The following is a 14,885-nucleotide window of genomic DNA, read 5'->3' as shown; positions in this document are numbered from 1 at the left end:
TTCTTATTTGCTCAGTATTAGAATATACATAAAATAATTTCAGAATTGCTAAGTCATACCACTGTGAAGAACAAACCTACTAGGAATCAGTATTTGTTTACAGTGCTTTTTGTCATTAGCTTGAGTTTGGGCAGTCAAAATACTGTGTCCACGGAATTGGTGTGCATTGCCATTTGTTAATTTAGTGACAGTGTAACTGCGGGCTTCACACTTACCCTCAGTTTGTGCCCAAGCAAGTCTGCTGGTTTCCTGTCTTTCTCTGATGTAGTGTGTCACAGCAGCACAGCTGTCACTGAGTGGGGCATCCTATCACTTCTTCTCGCCCAGAGCGTTGGTGAATCTTATTTGTCCAACTACTTTTCTTGGTGTATCTGTAAGAAAAAGGTCCCAGAGTTAGTTTCATTTTCTCTGTCCATTAAATTAGGCATTTCTCTAAGTCCCATAAATTGGAAAATTAAGAAGATATTTTAAAGTACCTTGTACTTTCACTGTAATTTCTGCTTTTGTGGAACCAGATGCAGCTTTGGCTTCAACTGTGTATGCACCATGGTGGTCTTAAAAACAGAGGCTGGTGGATCCAAGGGTGTCATTTGTTTCCATAGTCATCTTCTTTTCAATTTCTACTCTGTCTTTGAACCAAATTACTCAAGATACCGGTTGCCCTTGTACCAAACCTTTAATTCTAAGGTTTTCTCCAGAGTTAAAGAGACCATCAAAATACTCAGGGCCAAACTCGACTGTTGATGGAACCGTAAAAGAAATAAAAATACTTTGTATTAGTTTGGCTTAATAAATACATACAGAGGCATGTATTGGTGCCATATCATAATTATAAATCCTGGAGGGAAAGAGGGAAATGACTTATCCTTTGCCACCAAAGATTATTTTAAAAGTAAGACTGACAATTGAGAAGTTAGTCTATGGAGCAAAATGTTTGTGCATTATTAGGCTATTCCCTTTGTTATCTCTCATGTTATTAATCTTTCATTGCCATTTATAAAAAGAGAAATGAAACATCTACAGATCATTTACTTCCTAATACTGCTGGCATATTGAGAAGAGATCTTGTAAGAGGTCATAGCCTGGACTCAAAGGTGATGATGGTGCTATGGAATGTATGTTGTATTTTAATAGCTTCAGTAAATATGAACTATTAAAAAATACTGTGTTCAGAAGTTATTTACTTAAGATGAGTTCCCCTCCCAATTTATTGTAGTTATTTTAAATTCAGTTGTATTAATTTCTCTTTTCTTCTGTTTTGTTTACTCCCATCCTTGTTAATTTAATTTATTTACTTATTGAGTATGTTAAATAATAAAATGATTCTAAACACTGGAACGATAAGAAAAGAGGTGTGTAGGCTTCCCTCATTCATCCCTTCCACTCTGTTCACATTCCCGACTTTTTCACTTCATTTCCATCTATCCCCCTTTAGGTATGCAATCTCAGTTATTCATCTTATGTGTCTTTTTGCACAAATAGGAGGTGTATTTATTTTCTAATTTGCTTTTTTTCCCTCTTATACCAAAGGTAACATGCATTAGATAAACTTTTGCAGTTGATTTTAAGTAAACAGTATATCTGGATATCATTCCGTATCACTTTAGGGAGCTTCCTCATTTTTTTATGGTTGCATTGTACTCCATTGTGTGGATATATCATAATTTATCCAATTATGTTCTTATATGTGGGCATTTAGATTGTTTCCAGTATTTTGTAGGGGCAAACTGAGCTGTAAAGAATAACCTTGTGCGTATGTTTTCTCAGGTTAATATTATTATTTCATCAGACCAATTTAATTCAAGTTTTTTTTTTTTCCAAATTAGCTTAGATGAAGAGAATTTTGGAGTTGTGTATGTCTTAATTTATCTTTCTTTGGAAATATGCTCAGTGTATAAAATATTGTTAAATTCTCCTATTTTTAGGCACAGAAAATCACCATATTGTGACTACCCACCGTGAAATTTCAGTAATTTAATTCATGTTTAATGTGTGGTCAAAAGAGCTCTTATGCTTCCTGGCTTTTTATTATCTTAGGTAATCTGAGTAGCTTCTAATGAGAGGTTCTAAAAGAATTTGGGTAACTGGTTTTATAGCCGTAATTGAGACACAGTACTGCATAACTCCTTCCATCCACCACTTACTTCCTCCTCCCTGTACAGGATTTAGGTCTTAAAGACGATAGCGTGGCCACGTGCATTTTCCAAATTAATAGTGTTCTTTTATTATCAGTAGTCATAGAAACCATAAATTTTTTTTAACACTTTTATCTAGTAAGTGTTACCGGTGACCGTATACTACAATGTCCTACTAAGTAGAACCATTCTTAATGTAAATTTCTTTACAGATTTACAGGTAAAGATGTTTGTAGGCTTGCTCTGAATTACCTTCACTATTACTAGTTTTCTGTTCAACTGTTACCACCTAAGAGGAAGCAATCTGAATTTTATTTGTACATCCTTTCTCTTAAGTGTTCACATTTTGCTGGGTTCTTACCTTTTTATCTGAAATCAAAGCATATCATTTTGGTTCAGATGCCATGTGTTGTGTTTTATTTGATCCTCATGCGCCCGAACTCGGGTTTCCTTGACAAAGACTCTGTTGTTGGCTTGGCTGATTGACTTTAACCAGAAGCTGGTGCTTTCTAAGCTTCCTTTTCCGAGTGGGCTGTGAGGGCAACGTGGTATGCTCCTCAGGGATGCTTGGTCCTGTGACGTTTTTCTAAATTCTTAATTTCCTGAATTTGGTTAAAATGGTATGATTTTATATATTTGTCTTAATAATGAAAGGAAGTTCTATTTCTGAAGAAGTTAATAAATAGTAATCTGAATACTAAAGGGACTTTAATTTGCCAACTTGATTATTGAGTTAGATTCCATTATAAGGGATCGGTCTCCCTCCCTTCCTCTCCCTTCCCTTCTCCCTCTTTCTCTACTCTCATTGTCATTTTGGTTGTGCTTGTAATTAACGTGTCCCAATGACTCAAACCATCTCAGTAAATTAGTTAATGGTTTGTTTGGCAAAGAAATACCATTGATTTGCCTTTCAAATCAATGATTTATACAACATTGTCATAAGATTGTTCAAAACGGTTGAGGTGAAACCTGAGGTCTTCTCCTCGTTATTATTTAATGTTATCCTAAATTTGGCATAGCATGCACACTTATCTTGTTAAATTAGTTTGTACATTGCTGGTGACCAGAAGCATTATTTTCCCAGAAGCCAAGTGAAAAGAAAATGCATTAAAACTTGGTAATTGAAGGACACTGTATCTTAGCAATATATTCTTGCACAATAACAAATGTCCCTAATAGATGCCAAATGCTGAGGATTGACTCTGGGCACATAAAAATATGTATAGGAAGTGTTACCTATCTTTTAGGAGTTTATTGTCTACTAAGGAAGACAGCAGGGTAATTCCATTGTAAAGTGTCATAGTTACAGAAGGCAGTCCAGCATGCTTATGAGCATGCTATAGTGGTCCTAAAACCCTTAAAAGTGGTTAGAGTACCAGAGAAGGTTTCTTGGAGGGGATTATAGGTCTCTGCTTGTTTTTAATTTGTTTTATTAGAGCAGTTATTGGCTTACAGAAAAATCACATAGAAGGGTGGAGTTCCCACGTATCTCCCCAGTTTTCCGTACTATCAACATTTTTATATGCATCTTCTAGTTAGGATATTGTATGTCATTTTACTCATCATTGTATCCCTAATAAGTAATGAAAACCATTTGATGAATGAATAAATGAATGAATGAAATCCTGATATGAGGCTTCAATTATGAATAGAAAATAGAAAACTAAGGGCCAGTGGAGGTGAAGAAATTCTAGGGATGGATGCTGAAGAGAAGAAGCAGAAGCTCAGAATAAGGAACTCTTCTTTTGTGAAGGGATCAGCAATAGTTCAGACATAAAGCTGGACTTTACTTCTTAGGTAGTAAGAAGAATCATAGGGTTTTAATTTGGGCGTGGGCAGATAGGATTTCAACTTACTTTAAAAATAAATCCCTTTTACAGTTTAGTAGAGAAATGAATTAGATAAGGCAAGATTAGGGGCATAAAAATCTGTAAACTGACAGAATAGCCCAAGTTCTGGAGTGAGAATTGTGGTTTACTAGGTACGAAAATAGCTTATGGAAAACCTATTTGTTTCTTAAAAATGTGAGAGAGACTCAACTGGCATATGACTTTACCCTTGCCCTGCCTAGAATGTCATGCAGTGAATGCCTCCTAACTCCAGCAGTCCTGAGGAATCAGTGTTTTAGGCAAGCATGTTGCCTCCCCGCAGGGAACTGGAGTTCTGAAAGAAGGGTAGGCAACTAGGAATGTCTGATGTGATAAGTTATGCGCTAGTCTTACTAACGTTAGTATTAAAGAACATGAAGTCTATTCTTTTAAAGAACATTTTGGAAATCACATCATTTATGAATGGGAGCGACTATCAAATTTACAAGAAAAGATTGGCTGTCGTATTTTTAACATGCATTCAGTCAGCAAGTACTTTTACATTTCTTGAAATTGATTATTGTTCTCATCACTGAAGAGTAACAAAAGAGCAAAAGAAAAAAGAACAAAAGGAGATCATTGGGTCTTTCTCAACCAGCTAGGAGTGAAAACTAAAGAACCAGAAACTAGCAAAAGAAAGTTTAAAAGCACATGTAAATGATGGATAATGTCACTCAGAATAAAACACTAAAAAAAAACTGTGAAATGGAAAGACTGCTGGGCAGTACTTTGTGTAAAGGAGATAAAGACATAAATGAGAAAGGGCTGTATGACTCTTTTAAACATTTATTTTAACTGTGAAATATAACATATATACAAAAAAACAATAAATTCCCAAGTACATTTTAACAGGTTGTTATAGAACAGATATTATGGGTTACAGTTCCTTGATTTTTCATTTTTTCTTTTGGCTGTTCCAAGACACTGAAGATCAAGATAAATATCAAAATAATGATTCAGTAGTCCTATCTTCTCTGTTATACTCCTCCTTCTCTCTTTTTTTCTTTTTTTTTGTGAAAAGTAACATATATACAAAACAATAAAATTCAGAGTACATCCCAACAATTAGCTGTAGGGCAGATTTCAGAGTTTGGTATGGGTTACAGTTCCACAGTTTTAGGTTTTTACTATTAGCTGCTCTAAGGTAGCAGACTAAAAGGAATATTAGTATATTGATTCAGCAATCATAATAATTTGTTAAACCCTACCCTTTCTGTAAAACTCCACCATCACCTTTGATCTTTCTCCCACTCTTTAAGGGTTTGAGGCTATGTCCATTCTAACTTTTTCATGTTGGAAGGGGCCGTTGATAATATGTGATAGGGGGATGGAATTAGTTGATATTCTGGAGAGGCTGGCCCTTCTGTATTTCCAGACTTATCTGGTCCAGGGACCCATCTGGAGATTGTAGGTTTTGGCAACTACCCTAGTGCATGGAACTTTTGTAGAATCTGATATAATGCTCTAGGTGTTCTTTAGGATTGGCAGGAATGGTTTTGGTTGGGGATTGGCAAGTTATGATAGTAGCAATGTCTAACAGACGCTTGCATAAGTGACCTCCAGAGTAGCCTCTCGACTCTATTTGAACTCTCTCAGCCACTGATACCTTATTTGTTACACTTCTTTTCCCTCTTTTGTTTCCCTCTTTTGGTCAGGATGGCATTGATGATCCCATGGTACCAGGGCCAGGCTCATCCCTTGGGGTCATGGCCCATGCCACCAGGGACACTTTCACCCCTGGATGTCATGTCCCACATAAGAGGGGAGGGCAGTGGTTTCACTTGCATTGTTGGGTTTAGAGCAAGAAAGAGGCCACATCTGAGCAACAAAAGATGTCCTCCAGAGGTGACACTTAGGCGTATCTGTAGGTAGGCTAAGCTGCTCTGTTATATGCATAATCTTCACAAGAGCAAGCCTCAAGATCAAGGGCTTGGCCTATTGATTGGGTGTCCCTAATGTTTGACACAGTATCAAGGATTTCCCCAGTGGTAAAGTTTAATGGTTCATGTTTTTCCTTCCATCCCTCAATGGACTTTGCCAATACATTTTGATTATCTGCTTAATATACTCTGCAATGTATCCAGGCATTACGTTTAAGCTATACAAGGTTAAAGGCTCTCATTCTTATTATGGGCTCCCTGTTTGGATTGCTTAAATGATCTATACAGGCAGATTGAGTTAGAAAATTTAGGTTCTAGACAAAATGAACCTTTCTTCCTTTGGTCTCAAGAGTGGGTGAAGTTCTATAATATAGACAATGTCTTCCTTATCCTTGTATTCTGAATTACCTTAATCCTGACCTGATTGGCTTCATTCTTATCTCTAAATACCAGGTTATATGTATATTAAACAGCCTCTCAAAATCCAGAAATAACACTTACCACTCAGGACTAAATTTGCCTGCTGTAAGAGGTTCCAATCTAGGCCTCAGTATTTTCTAAATGAGATCGTACAATATTTGCTCTTCTGTTTCTGGCTTATTTAGCCTCACCAAATGTCCCACAGTTTCATCCACAGTGTTGCATGCCTCCCCAGTTTGTTCCTTTGACTTTTTAAAAAATAAGCATAAGTATCAGATGGCTCACTGTAATAATTTTTAGTTGAATTCATATTGTACACTTGAAAATATTAGGGACAATGAGATAAAAAAACGGTAAATAATATAAAGCTTCTCTTGTTTCCTTTTATATATCTATTCCGCTTTTATACTTAGAATTACCTATATTGCATTAACTACTTTTAAACATACTGCCATAAGTCACTTTTTAAAAACTTTTTTTAGCATATATGCAATAACATATACGCAATTTATGTCCTGGCTTGAAGTCTCTGTTCTAAAATGTGACTTGTTAAATATGAAAGCCAGGTTCACTAAATGATCAGGAAGGCATACAATTTAGAGTACTGGCACTTTTTTGATTCTGTGTGGTTTACACAAAAATCTTAGCATTTGATGATACATGACTTAAATTTTGATGCTTTATCTGGATTTTCTATCATGTCCCTCCCATCTTTCCATTTCTATTTAATAAGACTTTGAGTCATCTTGGAAAAGAAGAACTAAAGAGATTCAATTCTTACTGAATATGAACTTCTTTAGGACTGAGTGATATCTATACTTTTGCTAAATCTGGAAAGATTTAAATTTTAGCCAACACTGGAACAGTCTGAGAAACCATTGAAATTGTACATGTATTGTTTTGCCTCTTATGTAGAAAAGTATATAAGAGTATGGCCTGACTTTATTTAATGTAGTCCTAGTTAATCTGATTGGCTGACTAAAGTTTGTGAAGTATTGGTTAATGTGCCAGACTGTGAGAAGGATTTACTACAAATGCTGTATATCATTAATATAGACATTATGTCCTTATAAACCAATATTTTATATAAGAATTCTTCATAACTTGGATCAAATCCCTCATCTCCCCTTGAATAAAATAAGAGACCCTCAAAGGGACTCATCTTCAAGTGTTTTAGCTATGAGTCTGTCTTGAAATTCTGATTCTTGCTTTCTGACAAGATTTAAGTGATGTCCCCTTTTAACAAGGAGATAGAAATAAAAATTAAGGGTATAATGTTATCCACAAGTAAATACAAGTGATATACCAAATATTTTGTTTTTTGCTTTTTCCTCATCAGACAAATTACATTTTTTTCAATTGCTGAATAATGCAAGATTCTATAGGATAGAATTTGAAATTCTAGAAGGACTTTTTGTTGGTAGCAACTGGAAAAAATGTTGAATCAAAAGATTATGATACTTACTGCTGACCTTTCATAGAATATCAACATTCAGCTGTATGCTTCCTCTGTCTGACTTTGTATGTGTTCTGTAATTGATTCTTTACTTTGTAATTTCTTCTAATTTGATGATATAAATTGGAATGTTCCTAATTATAGATCAATCATTAATAATATTATAAGGAAATAAGCGTATTCTTTGTTTTTAAATTTTTTTTCATCAAATTTATACACACAATCGATTAGAGTCAAATAGTTCTACCAGGATTGTTATGAGAAACTGCTGTCCCTGGCTGTACCCTCCTGTCACCCCCTCCACTCACCCCTTTGGTCTCTTTAGAGCCTCAGCTCTTTTTAGAGACTAAGTATTTATAGTCATAGCTTTTACTTTCTTGCTTTTATCACTCCTCAACTTTTTAGCTTTGGGCATTAGCTATTCACTATTTTCCTATAACAAGAAGGATTTAGCTCCTTTTCACTGCTTTCCTTCCTTACCACACATGAGGACGCTTCCTTTCCCTATTCTTTGAGTATAATTATACTGTGATTTCTGATGGATGTATATCCTGTGTTTATATTCTTATAACTATGAAAACATTATCTACATCTGAGCCACATAGCACATGCGCGTGCACATGTGTATGTTTATATGTAAAGTATTTCCTTTTCTGCGTGATTTTTCAGGAGCTGACTTTTGCTCTGTCCACATCTCTGATTCAATTCTAAATTATAAGTTTGCCTAAGTCTCTTCAGAGAATGTTGAAAAAGGTGAAGCTTTTACTTTGGGATTTCACTTTAACATTTTGGGTATTCCTTCTGCCCCTGACTTGGATTGGAGTCCATCTTTTATTATTTTTTGGTTTATTCCCTTGTTTTCGTGGTGCCCATCCTTTTGTAGCTGAGAAAGGGTGTATGGAATATATATATTTTTTGGACAACGAGTGTCAGAAATGTCTTTATTATACTTTCACAGTTGACTATTTTGGATAGGTAGAGAAAGCTTGTTTGGAAATTATTATTCTTCAGGATTTTGAAAATGTCATTCTACATCTCTTCTACTAGTTTTTGTGTAGTTATTAGCGTCCATTGGATGCTGTTCTACTTTTCTCTGTTTCTTGCGGCTTGTAAGATCTCTTCAACAGTGTTTTTAAATTTTATAAAGATGCACTATATTTTCATCTACTCTGCTGCATCATTTCAGTGTGTGTGTGTGTGCATTGTATGTATATTTTCCAACTTGGAAACTTGCATTTTGGTTCTGGTAAATTTCCTTTAATTATTTTATTAATGATCACTTTCAGTCCATTTTCAATTTTTTCTCTTTAACTCCTTTTTTTTCAGAGGTGGAAACTTGTGAAGTGGTCCTCATTTTCCGATATTTTCTCTCATTTTCCAATTTTTCTCTACTTTGAAAGATTTTTTTGAGTTTTATCTATCAACTTTTGAGTTTTATTTTTGCAATTTTAAATTTCTTTAGGCAATTTTTTTGGTTTCTGAATATTTTTTAATCCTTCCCTGCTTTCATTTCATGATTATATCTTTTGTCTTCTGAGAATACTAATCCATTTAAAGAAAAATTTCCACTTGGTATATTCTTTTAGCCAACCTCCTATTTTAAGTTAGTCTCTGTCTCTCATATTGGATGCTTTAATTAAATGCTTGGTAATATTTTTAAAAGCAGGTTGTTAGAAAACTGATTAGCATTATGCATGTTCAAAGCAAAGGGGCATGTCAACTGTAGTCTTTCCTGTGGTATGATATGTCTGGGCCATTTACCTGGGAAAGCCCTTTTGTTGGTATCTCTGGGTCTGTTCCCTTAGGCTGGCTGAGTATCCCAGAGAAGGTGCTCTTTGGTCCTCTGCCTAGAGATGCCTGGTTGTGTTACTGCTGGGAGCCAGCTTGCAGCCCCACAAGTCCAGGGGTCTCAACCTTCAATAGACAAACTTCCACTCGACCCCTCCTGTTTTCCAGTGTTATAGAATGACAGTTACCTGGCTCTGTGTGGGAGACCTGGAAGACAAGCTGTATCTTACACATAATTTTAACCATTGCTCCTGGTTTTAGTCCCAACTCTGTGCCACTACCAAAGGCATTTGGTGCCAATTTCTGAAGCTTTTTTTTTTTCATTCTGTGATGTAAATTGGGATGCTCTTGTCTCTCTTCACCCCTAGCTTAGCTTTCTAGGGTCTGCTAACTTAGTTTCACAAAGCATTAGCTTTCTCATTTCAAAAATCTTGTTCTCTTTCTACTAAGGGGTTTATTATATCATTAAAAATAAATTGCAGACTAAGAGCAGAAGTGAGGAGACTTGGGCATGGATGGAGGAGGAGGATGTAATGTTATGGGGCCTGACAGGGGTTCTCTTTTATCAGCTGGAGCGAGGCACCTCCCTGGCAAGGTACTCCTTTGTCAGAATGGCTGCATCCTGGGAGATGAGATGGACCTGTGTAAAACCTGCCAGATGTCAGTGGTAGGCTTGAATTGATGGAAAACCCAGACGCAGATACTCCCTGGGTTTTCTTATCTATAGGAGATCAAAGAATATCAGTGCAGTCAGAATATACAGCAGAGAGACTGTTGTCCTCTTCATTTACTTAGCAGGAAGATTAAATGATGATGGACCATTTCTGATTCTTTGCCTTTGTCTGTTTTGAACAATGAGAAAGAAGAGATTGAGTGATTGGCTCCAGGTCTTTCCTTTCCACGTATGCAAGTAGCGAAGAAAGGAGAGAACTCAACTACTGCAAAGCCTAACACAGGAGTCGTGATTTCATGTGCTGCAAACTACCCATGAGATTTGCTTGAAAGATGATGCATCATCTCTAAAATCTTCTCATTAGTCTTCTGTCTCCTGTTGACCAGAGCTCCCATCAGGAACAGGCTTCAAAAGCTCTGCTTCCTCCTCATTTTTGTGGCACATGATCTCTTTTCTAAGGAACAGGCAAAAGATTTTGTTAAACATTAGCAGGATATTGAGAAGGAGTATGAGTCAGATGCATTTGAAAATGAAGTGGCAAAGAAAGTTAAACTTCAGAACATCTTATCCCAGCTTTGAAAGTGTGTAGATCATGCATACGTATTTGATGGTGTGGAGCCAGAGCCTTTTGAAATTGAAGACCATTTAATTAAGGCTAATGGAAAACTTCACCTGCTGGATAAGCTGCTGGCATTTCTGTATATCAGGGGTCATTGAATCTTACTTTTCTCCCAAATGACCAACATGTGGGTATTCTCCAGGACTGCATGGATTACAGAAGCTATAATTATGACTGTGTGGATGGTCCTGTGAGAGAAGAGAGGCACTTGGTCATTAAGAACTTTGGGCAACAGCCCATTTTTATTTTTCTCCTGAGTACCAGGGCAGTTGAGTGAGATACTCAAATACAGTTTGGATAGATTGCTGTCCTTTGAGGGGCGCACCATGGATGAAGTAAACCTGTAGTCTATCCTGGAAAAAATAAAAGATAGCCAGTGGATCTCTGAGGTCTTGCCTTCAGCAGAAGAAGGAAGCAGAGAGCAAGAAGGAAAATCCAATTGAGGATCACACATTACATTTAGTTGTCTTGTCTCTTTTGTCTTCATTAATAAAACTAGAACAGTCTCCCATCCTTTTTTTTTTCTTTTTCATGTCACTAACATTTTTGAAGAGTTTAGTTGTCTGTTAAATGTCCCACAATTTGTGTTTGTCTAGGATTGTTTCCTCATGAGTAGATTTGAGGTGAACGTATTTGCAATAATAGTACACAGATAATACTGTGTACTTCCTGTTGCATAAATCAGGAGGCATATGTTGTAAGTTTGTTTCATTTTAATAATGCTAAGTGTGCTGATTTGAAACTTTTGTGTACCCCAGAAAAGCCATGTTCATTAATCCTCGTGTAATATTGCTGGGTGGGATCTTTTTTATTGTTTCTATGGATCTGTGACCCACCCAGTTGTGGGCGGGACCTTTTGATTAGATGGTTTCCATGGAGATGTGTCTCCATTCATTCAAGGTGGGGTTGCTTACTGGAGTCCTTTAAAAGGGAACCATTTTGGAAAAAACTTCAGAGCCAATAGAGCATACACAGCCAAAGACCTTTGGAGATGCAGAAGGAAAACACCCCTGGGGAATCCTTATGAAATAAGAAGCCAGAAAAGAAAGCTAGCAGATGTCACCATGTGCCTTCACAGCTGACAGAGGTGTTCTGGATGGTATCAGCCTTTCTTGAATGAAGGTAACCTTAATTTGAGCATTTTCACGACCTTAGAACTGTAAACTTGCAACTTAATAAGTTCCCTTTTTAAAAGCAAAAAAACATAAATAAATAAATAAATAGAGTTAAATGTGATGGTTAAATTTAATAGAAAGTCCAAGCTCATTGTTGAAAAGAAAAAAATTGTATTATGCTTTTTCTTGCAAAAATTAAAATTGCTTTAATAAGCTATCTGTTTTCGTATCTTGGTCACCTCTCATTGTTTCTGGCCCATCAGTACTTCTCAGCTTTTACATAATCCCCTACCCAAAGCCTCATTCCCTTACTCTTCCCTGTTAATACTTTTGTCTTTCTAAAAGTAATTGTGATGGCTAGTGCAGGTCTTTTAATTTGTTAATCATTTCAATTTTGATTTTGAACTATTTCAATTATAAGTATGGCTGGTTTAAAATTTAAGAGACACGTACAGAAATGTAATTTATTTCTGCTGTCAGAACTCAGCTTTGAAGTGCTCATAATGGCTGGAGTAACTTAGGTTCTATTCTCTTGATGTAGTCAACATATGGAGATTGCCCTAAATTGATTGAGCTGTCCCTTGGCCATTATTGGCATTGCGGTTCCTCCCAGGTCTGGTTGAGTTTCTGGTCTTAACCCTGGCAATTCACTCACAGCTTCCTGTTAGAGGTCATTTCCCCTTCCCTGGGGCAGTCCCGATGGAGGTGAGTTGTCTAGCTAGCTCACACTGCTTCATTTGCTTCCTGCACAGAGGCACTTGCAATACATCCATGATACGTGGGAAGCCAGAGAGATTTAGGAAGGTAAATTTTCAATCCCAGCTCTTCCTTTCTCTGTGAGCCCAGCACCTATTTCTTCTCAATTGTATCCACCCCACATTGGCACCAGGAACTGCTTAATGCTGATTTTTCCTAGGATTTCCATCTGTCCTTGTTCCTGGGTCATTCTGGAGATTTCTATCTCCATTCTTTCATGTCCCAAGTTTCAAACTTAGCATGAGACCTCTTCTAATAATTCACTGTATTTAACTATTTTAGTTTCATCTGTAGTTCTTCTCCAGCACCGAAGTGGGTGGTAGAAGTTGGGAGCATGTGATTCTCTAGAAAAGTATCTTTCCTTTCTCTGCATTCCCACCTTCAAAAGTTATCATAGGTGCTGATAGTTGGTATCTCTCTTTTCTTCATGGTTCAAGTTCTTGTGTTTTTTTTTTTTTTTTTTTTTTTGCATAGGGAACTGTACCATATAGGGTCAAGGAGTAGTAAAAAATCTTAAGTAGTTCTTGCTAATTCTTATCTTTTTGTTTGACTAATTATTAGAACATGTAGTAAAGGGAAACACTGCACACATATAAGTAACCTGCTGGGGAAAATTATAATTTCTGTTTTCCTAAGGCTAATTATAACTATGCTCTTCTATTAGCCATATGGAAGAATTTATTGCAAATATGTATATATATTCCAAGAAGGTGATACAACTTTGTCCCAAAACACTTTGTCACTGTTTTGTTAGAAAGTATACTTCTACTGCTGCTATTATGGTCAATAAACAAAAGTTTAGGAATCACAGGTGCAATATGGGATACTTTTCTACAAAGAGAATATATAGCAAACTGGGCATCTTAAAGATTGATGCTCAATTTTGTGGGTTGAATTGTTTCCCTTAAAAGATATATTAAAGTTCCAATTGCCAGTACCTCAAAATGTGACCTTCTTGGGAAACAGAATCACAACAGATGAAATTAAACTAATTAAAATAGAGTCATACTGAGTAGGGTGTGCCCTTAACCCAGTATGACTGGTGTCCTCCGTGTGAGGTGGAAGGTGGAGATTGAGTTATACCATAAAGCAAGGAGTGTCAGGGATTTCTAGCCACCACCAGAAGCCAGGAGAGAAGAGAAACTTCCTCCCCTAGAAGTTTCAGATGGAGCATGGCCCCACCAACACCTTAATTTCAGATTTCTAGCCTCCAGAACTGTTGAGACAATAGATTTCTGTTGTTTTAAGTAATCCATTTTGTGGTACTTTGTTACAGCAGCCTGAGGAGTGTAAGGCATGCGTTATAGACTTTTAACTTATTTACTCTTTTGAAAGAGTGCGCAGATTCTGCTTTTGTCTGTTAGTACTAATCTCTGCCAGATAGCAGAAGACCAACCCAATGGGGGTGGAGGTATGGGGAATTGTAGGACAAGCTCTTGAATTTTCCTCTGTGTGGAGAAACAGAAACAGGCAAATGAATTTATATTCATGATTTTGATCAAGTGTAAGGATCCAGGCACAAACACAAAAAAAGAAAGAGAAAGTAAAACAAATTAGAAGTATTTCAAGTGAAGTTTCTGGCTTCTAGTGAAAGGGAGGGATTGCAGAATCCCTGAGGATTCTGGCTGAGGTCTTGACTCATCAGGAAAGGGAAGTTCTAAATCATGTAGAGAGCATTCCTTTATCTTTAACAAATTAATAGTATATCTGCTGCTTGAATAACTCATAATAAATTGATAACCCCCACAGAGATCTGTAATAGAATTGGAGAAGATACAAGAGGATTCTGAAATGGTCAGAATTGAAAGTACCTGCCCTATGAGGGGGAAATAAAAATAGGATCTATGTAGAAAGACAAGGGTGGCAAGGAGTGTATGGCTAAGCTTCTTAACCTCATGGATAATAGGAATAGTATTGATAATATGAACACTGCCTTTTTCTAGGATTCGGTGAGAAATGGGACTAGAAAATATCACCTTAAGCAACCAGTCATAAACTTATGGAGCCCATTACTCTAAGAGGAGGTAGGGTTGGAAAACGTCAATAACTCAAAAATGATTTAACTAAATTTATAGATGACAGATCCATAAGGGGTCATTACAGTGAAGTCAGATGTTTCGGGTACACTGCTGACCTTTGAGATTGACATCAAAGAACAGCCATTCTTCTCACAGC

The 14,885-nt window shown here is 36.6% G+C and overlaps 1 protein-coding gene and 1 pseudogene across 1 annotated transcript in view; both read left to right on the top strand.

Annotated features, from left to right (window-relative positions):
• Nucleotides 1-14,885, top strand: part of RSPO2 (R-spondin 2) — a 146,004-nt gene that overhangs the window by 40,628 nt on the left and 90,491 nt on the right. The gene's annotated exons all lie outside the window — the stretch shown is intronic.
• On the top strand, nucleotides 9,936-11,230 carry LOC143686433 (chromodomain-helicase-DNA-binding protein 1-like; annotated as a pseudogene).

The sequence above is a fragment of the Tamandua tetradactyla genome, chromosome 6, assembly GCF_023851605.1.
Source record: "Tamandua tetradactyla isolate mTamTet1 chromosome 6, mTamTet1.pri, whole genome shotgun sequence".
Classification (NCBI taxonomy): Eukaryota; Metazoa; Chordata; class Mammalia; order Pilosa; family Myrmecophagidae; genus Tamandua; species Tamandua tetradactyla.
Note: the sequence above shows the minus strand (reverse complement) of the source record. Positions and strands in the feature narration are given on the sequence as shown.